Source organism: Lepisma saccharinum, chromosome 22 (genome assembly GCF_977018435.1).
Source record: "Lepisma saccharinum chromosome 22, izLepSacc3.1, whole genome shotgun sequence".
Lineage (NCBI taxonomy): Eukaryota > Metazoa > Arthropoda > Insecta > Zygentoma > Lepismatidae > Lepisma > Lepisma saccharinum.
This window is the reverse complement of record NC_139250.1, coordinates 38,704,416-38,716,477: the sequence shown is the minus strand read 5'-3', so window position 1 is coordinate 38,716,477 and position 12,062 is coordinate 38,704,416.

Here is a 12,062-nt window from a genome sequence, read left to right as displayed (position 1 = left end):
CAAATCAAAAATATTGCAATCAGTGTAATAAGAATATATCCAGCCCCAATTCGGCCAGACACCAAAAGAATTGTAACCCAGGCAAATTCAGAACTCCCACTAAAATATGTTCTAAATGCAATAAAATATTTAGCAAGGCATATTTCAATAGACATGTGGGTTCTTGTTCTGTACAGTCATCAACATTGCCCCCACAACCATCTACATCTAGTCTGAAAAGAAAGCATGAAACACCTGTTAATGCTGGACCGGCAAAGCAGCCACGCTATGAACCCATCCATAGCAGTTTTAACGGCCAATTAAGGGATCACCGGTTTGTATCAGAGCCAAGATGTGACATTAAGAATTTTTTGAAGAGTATAAATCCAGATGTGCAGGCAATTCTAAATGCACAAAATGGCTCTTATAAGCTGTCTCTCAAATTGTTTACACAATATAAGAAGCCAAATGGCACAAAATTTACACAGCCCCACATAACAGAAACTGTACCGGTATATTCAAATGCAAATTCAGACAAAATAATAAGCAGCTTGATAGATCAATTGAATATTAAACACTCTGAATTTGCAGCAAAAGAGTCTGGATGGAGCCTATGCGGATCTCCACACAAGTTATATATTAATATTTCTGAATTCAGCCCATTACAAGGTTCCACTTATGTGCCTTTACCTGCCAATATCAAAAACAAAACAGCCGTGGTTAATATAAAAAATAATGACCAGAAATGCTTTTTGTGGTGTATTTTAGCTGCTTTGTATCCAGTTTCAAGCAATCCTGAGAGAATAACTTATTATAAACAACATGAAAATGATTTTGATGAAGCAATGGAGGGTTTAGAATATCCAATGTCTGTTCAGAATATTGATAAATTTGAAAAAAAGGCCAGGCACATCAATGGCAAACAATTATCTATTAATGTATTTACTTGTTCTACTGGCCGTGACAATTGCTTGATAGATCCTCTCAGAATCAGTACACTTGATGATGAATCTGCTATTCCGATTGATCTGCTTTTAATTGAAAAGGATGGCACATATCATTACACTCTGATACATAATCTTGAAGCTTTAGTCAGAACACAACTAGACAAAACTCATAGAATATTCAAGTTGTGCAGAAGATGTTTGTCTGTATTTGATGGTAGAAAAATGGTGAATGGGGTTCGTGAAAAAAATGCAGAAATTGCTAAAAACAAGTTAATTGAGCATCTGAAATACTGTGGCAACCATAAACCTGTTCATATGGTGATGCCAAAGCCAAGTGAAAATGCAAAATTCAAAAAATTTGAAGCCCTGTTGGAACACCCAGCATATATAGTCTGTGATTTTGAATCAAATCTCAAACCTCTTGCATTCTGTAGCCCAGATCCTGATGAACCTTCAATTACACCATACCAGTTACATGAACCTTCCAGTTTTTATTATGTGGTTGTACAGGATGGTGTTGTTTGTAAAGAATATTTATACATGGGACCAGATGCCATCAAAGAATTTGCTCATAGAATAGAAAATGAGTGCCATGACATAGCATCTAATATTTTATTAAAATCAAAACCTATGTTGCCTTTAACAGAGAAACAGATTGAAGATTTCAACAAAGCAGAAAAATCCCCGGTATGTGATTCTGAATTTTCAGATGCAAATATCAAGGTTCATCACCATTCTCATACAGATGGTAAATTCTTAATGGCACTGTGTAAAAGCTGTAATATTGAGATCCAGAGACCAAAATTTGTCCCCATATTTTGCCATGGAGCATCCAATTATGATTTTCATCATTTGATCAGGTACGAGGGGTTTAACAAGCAGAATTTAAATATTTTAGCTGAAAATGATGAGAAATATATTGCCATTAACAAAATAATTAAAGTTAATGGTATTTCTATTCACTTAAGATTTCTTGATTCTTACAGAATTTTATCGGCTAGCCTGGCTACACTGGCCACTCAATTATCTGATGATCAATTCAAAATCACATGTGCTTTGTTTCCAAATCAGGACCTGAAATTAATTAGGCGGAAGGGTGTATATCCATATGATTATGTTACAGATTTTTCTAAATTTGATGAGTGTTCTCTGCCACCACAACAAGGGTTTTACAGCAAAATCAGAGCATCTGGAATCACTGATGATGATTATCACCGTGCCCAATTGATGTGGAACAATTTAAAATGCAAGACATTTGGTGATTATCACAAGGCATATTTAAAACTTGATGTGACTCTCTTAGCTGATATATTGCAGGCATTCAGAAAATCTTCCATGCAAAATTATAAGCTGGATCCAATGTATTTTTACAGTGCTCCGGGCCTAGCATGGTCTGCAATGTTTTTAAACACTAAAATTCAATTGGATCTGATCCAGGATCAAGATATGTATCTGTTTATGGAACAATGTATAAGAGGAGGCATGGTGCAATGTTCTCAGAGATATGCCAGAGCAAATAACAAATATATTCCTGATTATGATCCAGCACTGCCATCAAATTATATACTGTATGTAGATGCCAACAGCCTCTATGGTTATGCTATGATGGATAAATTGCCATATGCAGGGCTTGAGTGGGTTGAAAATTTCAATATTGAAGATCTTAAGGACTTTGATGACAGTAACTATGGCCTGTTCTTAGAGGTTGATCTGACAATTCCTAATGATTTACACAGCACATTGTCTGATCTGCCCCCAATTCCTGAGGTTAAGTGTTCATCTGGCTCTAAACAGAAGAAATTGATGATGACTCTAGAGCCGAAACAGGATTATGTCATATATTACAAAAACCTCCAGTTCCTGATGAATCATGGTGTTCAAGTGACCAAAGTTGGAAAAGTTTTGAGGTTCAGGCACTCAAGATGGTTGAAACCATATATTGATACAAACACAGAGCTTCGAACATCTGCAATGAGCCAATTTGATAAATCTTTGTTTAAATTGATGGTCAATTCAGTGTATGGCAAAACAATTGAAAATGTCAGAAAACATATTGATGTTAAAATAATTACTAACCCCAGCCGGAGCAAAAAATTGATTGCAAAGCCTAATTTCAATTATAGAAAATTTTTTGATGAAAATATGGCACTCTTCAACATGAAAAAAACAAAGATCAAGTTTGATAAGCCTATTTATGTAGGGGCTGTGATATTGGAATTGGCCAAATTACACATGTTAAAATTGTATTATGAAGTGTTGAAGCCCTTTTATAAGGATCGTGTAAAATTGATGTACATGGACACAGATAGTTTTGTTCTTGATATTCAAACAGAAGATGTTTATCAAGATATTGCACAGCCTGAATTGTTTAAATATTTTGATAACACTGAACATTCAAAAATTAAACACCACAACAAAAAAGTGCCTGGCAAGTTAAAAGATGAGACACTTGGTGGTGTTATTGTGGCATTTGCTGGGTTAAGAGCCAAGATGTACAGTTTTGAAACATGTAGTGGTGTTGTTGCCAAAAAGGCCAAGGGCATTGGCAGAGTAACTGTTGACAAAGAGCTTGAATTTGAGGATTACAAAAATTGTCTCAAATCCCAGAGTTTAATCAGAACATCAGAATCCAGAATTCAGAGTGTGGATCACTTATTGACTAGCAATATTGTAAGAAAAGTGGCTCTGGACCCACATGATGATAAGAGATGCATTTTATCATGTGGCATACATACCCTACCATGGGGGCATTGTGATTTGAAAAATGGCAATCAATGCCCAATTACAGAGCATGATTTGAAATAAATAAACATGCCTATGAACTTATTTGGGTTCAAAAAACAAGCTATTTTGGAGCTGCCAACACCACAACCCTCTTCTGATATAATATCTAAACTAAGTGCTTTGTTAATTATTCATCTGAACAGCATACTTACAGATGTTGATGATAAAACAGGTAAAACATTGTACATATTTAACAATAATTTAAATCATTACCAATTACCTGTAGGTGGTCAATTGCAATTTATTACAACCCCTGAGGATGATGTCAAGATTTCAGTGGGGAGAAATATTTATTGAATTAAGCACTCAAACATGATTTCTGGCACTGTATATACAGTTTCTGCTGGTGACTGCTTATATATTGAGGTCCCTGGGTCATATGACAAGCTTATACCTTTTTTTATAGAATTAAGAATCAGATATTCAATAATAAATAACCACTTAAACAAAAATGCCTAATGATATATTTGGCCATACAAGGCATGAAGAGCACAGTGATGAGATTTTGATGCTTGATGTCAGAGTCAAGAAATTAAGAAGTGATTTACAAGCTTTACAAACCACACTCAATGCCAGTCTTCAATTAGAAATTACAAATTTACAATCACAATGCATGGACCCTCTTCTTAAAATTGACTCAGAACTCAAAGTGCTGCTTCAGAAATATACTGACCTGGCCACATTGGATAATTTTCAAAGTTTAGAAGAAGCTGTAGCAGCTCTTCAAGCCAAATTTAAGAGCCAGGCCACCAACTCGGAGCAATTGAAACAACAATTGGAGGAGCAGATAAATAATGTCCAGACACAGCTCCAAACAATTGTCAAAAGCATAAAATCACAAGAAGATTTTGATCTAGTGATTTCCACTCTAAAGGAACAGATTCAATCACTCCAAATTCCTAATCTGGACCCTCTGAACAATGCCATAGCCGAGGTTAAAGAAAAAATTGAGACACTTGAAAATTTTATGAACAATTTGCCATCTTCTGATGCTTTGAGTGCAATAACTCGGAGTGTTGCTAATATCAAGCTGCAACTTGAAACATATGAAGATTTTGGAAAAATTCAAAGTACCATAACCCATCTTGAGGGTACAATAGCAGAAGTGCAAAGTGATTTGACAAATATACAAGAATCTCTAGAATCCCGCCTGCCCGGTATTGTAGACACACTTGTCAGATCACAAAGCTTGAAAACCTCAACACTGAATCTAAGCTATCTCATTTTCATCACTTGATCGATGATATCCAAACAAAACTTGAAATTTTACAACAATCAACACCCTCTCAGGCTGATATAGCCCTGCTCCAAGATGCTATGCAAAATGTGGCTGATGCTTCTGAATTAAACAATGTGAAATTGGCACTTGAATCTCTGCAAAATACTGTAACAAATCTGCCTACATCACAGGAACTTAAAAATATAAAGAGAGCAGTGAATCGCATATTGAAATCAGAAGATATCAAGAATATCCAGACAGAGATCAAACAACTTACTCAGACAGTGGCCACTCTACCAACTAATCAACATATTTATGAACTGCATGCCCTGTTTGAGGATATCAGAAGACAGGTACATGATCTTACTGCTCAAAATTCAAAATTGGCAGTTATTGAAAATTTGCAGCAAATTGTAGCTAATATCAAGCAACAGCTAGGGACCATGGAATCCAATCAAGCAAATGCTTTGTCTGTTTTTGCCACCCAGCTACAAGAGATTGTGCAACAATACAAGAAACTTGTTGTGGACATAAAAATCAAGCCAGGCCATGATGATGTTGTTAGGACCATCAATGAGCATCTTGAATCTGTAACAAGCAGATTGCTTACAGCAGAAAAAGAAATAACAGGCATAATCGAGAATCCAAAACATACAGTAATTCTTGAATTGTACAGCATCTCCAACAAAGAATATGATTCACCATTTACACCAGGTGGCAAAATATATATGCTGTCCCCTGCACAATTTTATTACCAGTTTTTGTTGGGGGCACACTTAGACCAATCAAGATCAAATATTGGCTTCAACCACAGGCACACCACTACCCTACCTTATCAATAACAAATGCTGATAAGAAAGCAAAAATCACCAGTGTAGAGTTAGAGGATTTTACAGACCCCAATACATTAGAAACAGCCTATGCTGAAGATGATGGCTCTCTGGAATTTAAAATACAAATAGGGGACAAATTATATTTAGAAAATCCTGTAGTATCAGCTGCTGAACACCCTATAGTTGCAATATTCTTGTTTACATATTATGTCTAGACAAGCCAGACATAATTATAAGAGACTGCCAGTAGTCACAAAAGGCATAGATGATTTATGGCAAGGGGACCTGATTGAGATGGCAAGTGGACAGTTGAAAAACTTAGATAAAATCAACAAGGGCTACAAGTATCTACTCACTGTAATAGACACATTTTCAAAATTTGCCTGGGCTGTGCCACTCAAATCCAAGACTGGAAAATGTGTTACAGAAGCCATCAGGACAATCATCAATCAGAGTGGAAGATCACCGCGCTATTTGCAAACAGATAATGGCAAAGAATTTTATAATTCTGTGTTCCAACAATTTATTACAAGCCAGTCAATAAAACATTATTCGAGTTACAGTGATCTCAAAGCCTCAATTGTAGAGAGATTCAACAAAACCCTAAAAAATCTTATGTATAAACAATTTACACTTCAAGGTAATTATAAATGGATTAATATTCTTCCAGAACTTCTACATAAATATAACAACTCGGTTCATTCCACAATCAACATGAAACCCTCTGAAGTAACTTCATCTGATGAGCAAAAATTGATCAGGACTGTTTATTATCCTAGATACCAGCCAACAACAAGAAAGGCCAAATACAAGGTGGGTGATCAAGTAAGAATCAGCAAATATAAGCACTTATTCAAAAGAGGCTTTACAAGAAACTGGAGCACTGAATTATTTACAGTGGTTCAAGTTAAACCTGGGACCCGATACACATATATAATAAAAGACCACCGAGGAGAAATTCTCAAAGGCCGGTTCTATGAAGAAGAACTCAACAAAACTAAACAGCCTGACACATATCTCATAGAAAAAATCATCCGCAGAAAAGGCAACAAGTTATTTGTCAAATGGCTAGGACTTTCAGAACACAGCTGGATCGATGCAGACAAAATGATAATATGAACACCTGGGATGTTATAAAGAGGCTGCCAGAACCTGAACAGCAGATTAAGAGAAATGGCAAGTTGCTGCCTGAAAATATTAGATGTCTTATTGTTGGGCCATCGGCTTGTGGTAAAACTACACTAATGATTGATAATTTTTTATTGGCACCCAACTGGTTAGACTGGAAAAACAGGCACTTGTATGTTTTCTCTAAGAGCTTGGAACAATTAAAATATCAACAGCTGATGAAACCATATGATGGATTGGATATTGCCACTTTTGAACCAGATGTTATCCACTTCATGAATGTCTCGATAATTCAGTTGTTGTGTTTGATGACATTTGACTGGATAATCAAAACAAGGTTAGAAATTTTTTTACACAGGGCCGGCACAAAAACATTGATTGCTTCTACCTTGCACAGACTTTTTCAAAAATACCGAGACAACAGCAATTTTATATGTGTGTTTCATCAAGATCATACCAACCTCAAACACATACATGATGAATATGTAGGTGGGGACTTGAGCTACAATGATTTTTCCAAGTTTTGCAGTAGGTGCTGGAACCAGGACAGTTATGGGTTTGTCTCAATTGATATGACAAGAAAACCCAATAGTGGCAAATACAGAAATAAAATCAACAATTTTCTAGACATTGAAACATATATAAATAACCATGAAAAGGCCAATCATTGATGATCTTAAATTAAGAGATTATCTTGTAAAAAGATTTAAGGAATGGAAATCACAGAACCGAGGAATTTATGAACAACACAAACAAACAGAACAGCCTGTAATTGATGCTATTAGTGAATTAGGTAAAAATATCAAAACTGTTACAGAGCAAAATCAAAATTTGATCACAGAGCTTGTACCTGTAGCTGCAAGGAACATATTAGATTATCCAATCACCCCACTTTCCAGTATTCATACACCTAGTCCTGTTGCTCCTCGAAGAATTGAAGCTACTGTGGATCCTATTGAATTGGGTCTTCTTGCTCAAAAATATTTAAGCACACCTAAAGACAACAAAGATGAGGTCTTTGGCTTATATGCTGACACAGAGCGTGATGGTAGCATCATACATAGAATTGGCAATTTCAGAGTAACATTTATGGGAGATGATATAATTGTATATTCAGAATCTCATCTTGGAGAAAGAGGTGCTTTTGTTAAGTATCTTGGCACACATGGATTGTGGGAACTGATGACTAGGAAAAGGCCTGGCAGCTATACAGATCAAGATTATGAACATTACAAAGAAATATTAATAAAATCAGATGCTCTATACCAGAACAATGATCCCACACAAAAAAGGGTCAAGTCTAGCAGTGGAGCAAAATACAACAATTTAATCAAGCCCATATGGTCACAAATCAAGACAGGTAGTGGAATCAAACAATACAACACCCTGCCTAAAGAATTTGTCTGGGTTGATGATGTCAGGAAACTTGTAGATAGGTTATTGGTGATAGCTGGGGAGGAAAATGCTGGCAACCACAATTTTTACAATGAAAAGGTTCGAATTATGGACATGATAAGCACAAAATTTTCTAATTTTATAGTGAATGACACTAAGGGGATTGGATATCTTATAAAAATTATTAATACTCTACCACCTAAATTTTGGAATATTTCTGAGGGCCGGAGGTTGGTTAATGACATTATAAACAAGCTGCCATTTGAACTACACATTCCAGGCTATCAGTATTGTGGTCCAGGCACAAAACTAGACCATAGATTAAACAGAGGTGATCCTGGTGTTAATCCTCTAGATGCTGCTTGTAGAGACCATGACATAGCATACAACACACATTCTGATCTTGACAAGAGACATGTTGCAGACAAGAAATTAGAAGAGGCTGCATTTGGTAGATTTGTAAGCAAAGATGCTTCTTTAAGTGAAAAAATAGCAGCATTGGGGACCACCATAGCTATGAACACCAAACAAAAACTGGGGTGGGGGCTGTGAATATGTATATAATAAACCTAAAATGAAGGCCAAGGGTGTTATGTATCAAATACCTTATGCAGGTCTTAAATCTCTTAAAACTATTGATAGTCTTTTAACCAAAAAGCAGCGCAAGAAAAAAAAATCTTGTCTTGCCAAGGGCCATGGTATGAAATTATTACTTAGTACCCCCCAATTAAAAAAATTACAACAATCTAGAAAAAAATCACATGTGGGGGGTTTCATATTTACTATCCCGGCCATCTTAGCTGCTCTTGGGGCTGTTGGGAGCTTGGCTGGGGGATCAGCTGCCATAGCAAAAACAGTAATAGATGCCAAGAAAAATAGGGCAGAATTAGATGAATTGAAGCGCCATAACCTGGCCATGGAGAAACAAGGCAAAGGTGTTAAGAGAGCCATGAATAAGTTTAAAAAAACAAGAGCCGCTTACAAACCAAGATATTGAAGCTTTAATCAAGCCACTGGGCATCAAAAATTTTAGAGGTGTGTACATGTCTGATTCTTTACCAGAACAACCACTCAACAAAGAGTGTGGCATTGTTAATTTGGATAAGTACAAAAATCAGGGCACTCACTGGATCTGTTATCTTAAATATTTAAACAATGAGGCATTTGTGTTTGATTCATTTGGAGGTGTTCCACCTGAAAATTTAATAAAATATCTAAAATCAACTTATCTTTATTACAATAATGCCCGTGTTCAAAATTTCAAAGATGTTAATTGTGGACATTTGTGTTTATCTGTTCTCACATATATGTCTCAAATAAATAAACCATCAATTGAAAATTTTCAAAAAGCCTTGTGGTATTTAAAACATCATGGGGGTATTCCATCTCACCAGCCAAAATTCAATATTGAAACTCAAATTGCATGATGACATAGTGTATCCCAAAACAATAGCTCTCAGAGCATTTTATGGCATGTACTTGATCCCTAATATTACTCACCACAACAACAAAATTGCAGTAGGGGATCAAAAAATTGTCATCACTCCAGGGCAGTATAATCTGTCCACTCTAAATGCTCAATTACCCAGAGGTATAGTATTAACTCAAAATTCTGTCACTCACAGAGTAGAGATTGTATCTGCTACAGAAACAGTGGATCTGGGTACTATAGGAGAGCTGTTAGGCTTTGAGAACAACACAAAACTTGAAGCGGCCATCAAACACACTGCTATTAATATACCTAAATTCTTAGCCATAGAGACTCTGAATATTCACTGTAATGTGGCTGAGGGTATGATTACCAAATCAAATGGCATAGGCACTCACAAACAAACTGGCATCATTGCAACATTTAAACCTAATTCTGAATTTATGGAGCCCATCATCTACACTCCATCCCCAACATTATATTTTCCTGTGTGCCATAATAGAATAGATAACATTGAATTGATGGTCACTAATGAAAAAGAAGAATTAGTTGATTTTGCTGGAGCCACAACAACTGCAATCATAGAGATTAATATTTAAATAAAAATACATACAAAAAAAATGGAAAATATTGAGAGTTATGAGCTACAATCATTCCCCCCAAACAGGAGGACATTTGCAAATTTAAATCAACCCAACACAGAAATTGAGGTTGATCTTGATGTAGGGGATGGCTTTATACACCCCCCCAGAGCAGATCTATACATCAAATTTGATGTTGTAAAGCTCGATGGAACAGATTATCCGGCAAATTCAAATATAAGATTGGTGGACAATTTTGTGCCGCATCTGTTCTCTGAAATTGAGATCAGAAAGCATGGTGTTGTTATAAACAGAATAGATTATCCCGGCATTACCTCCACAGCTTTGGCCACACTAAAATTATCCAAAACCGAGGCTTCTTACTACAAAATAGGTGGATTTGAGGCTGGTGATAAAATATTATCTAAGAGCCACACAGTGCTGTTCCCCATGCGCCTGTTGCCAGGATTCTTCTCAGATTACAAAGATATTATGTGGAAGGGTGGTTTAAGAATCACATTTAGAAGAGCTGCCAATGATAATAATGCTTTGATGAGGTACAGCACATTAAACTCTACAGGGGAAGCTCTGCCCAATACCCTACCTGATGAAGGCAAATGCATTATTCAGACTATGGAGCTAAGAATCCCAGTTGTTGAATATGAAGCCAGTTATGCTCTTAAATACAAAGCAGATATAATAAAAAATCCACAAATTCCTTTACAATTTTATACATATCAATGTGTACAGAAGCCCGCAACTGGTACTTATTATGAGTTTGATGCTACAAATTCATTCTCCAGTATACAATATGACATGCCGGATTTTGTGGTGGTATTGTTTCAGACTGAAAGACACAATAATCAGGAAAAAAATTCAAGTAGATTTGATAACTGCAACATCAAGAACATATATCTTAAAAATGGCAGAAATGAGGTATTCCCTAGAGAAAATTATAATTTAGACATGTCGAAGGATGATTTCCTTAAATTATATGAAGCATTTACAGCATACAAAAGGGTCACTACTGGCAATACTGACATGTATTACACACCAGATGAATTCAAAGCACAGAGACCCATGTTTGTCATCAACACTTCAAAAAGGAAACAAGTTGTGGTTAATGACAGGACAAACATTAAAATTATCTGTTAATTCCACGATACACTCCCCGATGACACCATATGTAGTATTATTCTCATAGGGGAAAAATCATATGTTTATGATGTAAGAAATGAGAGAGTCACAGAGCAATTCTAGAAGAATTACATTGTTTTAATATTAGATAAACAAATTGAACCTGGTATCCAATTGAACTGAAACCAGAAGTAAATATGTGTGTGTGTGTGTGTGTGTGTGTGTGTGTGTGTATGGGTGGGTGTGGGTGAGGGGGGTATGTGTGTGTGGGTGTGTGTTAATACGTTTTGGCTTAGTTTTAGGTGTGGGCAAAAAAAATATCAAGAGGGGCATATTTTTAACAAATTTATGGACAACAATCTCACAGAAGTGCCTTTTATAAGTGTAGGCAAATCAATCTGAGGGGGCTCATCATTTGTACACTAGGATTGAAAATTCTTAGAATTAAGAGCATATTACACTTGAAGAATTGGGGAATAAGGGGCATCTTGGCATAATTTTAAGTGTGATAATTTTAATCGGGCTGTTTAATTATATGAGCTCATCATTTGTACGCTTGTAAGTGGCACTGGTTGTGGTACCAATTACACTACTATGTAGCACTATTTTTGTCTCCAGATTTTTGAATGG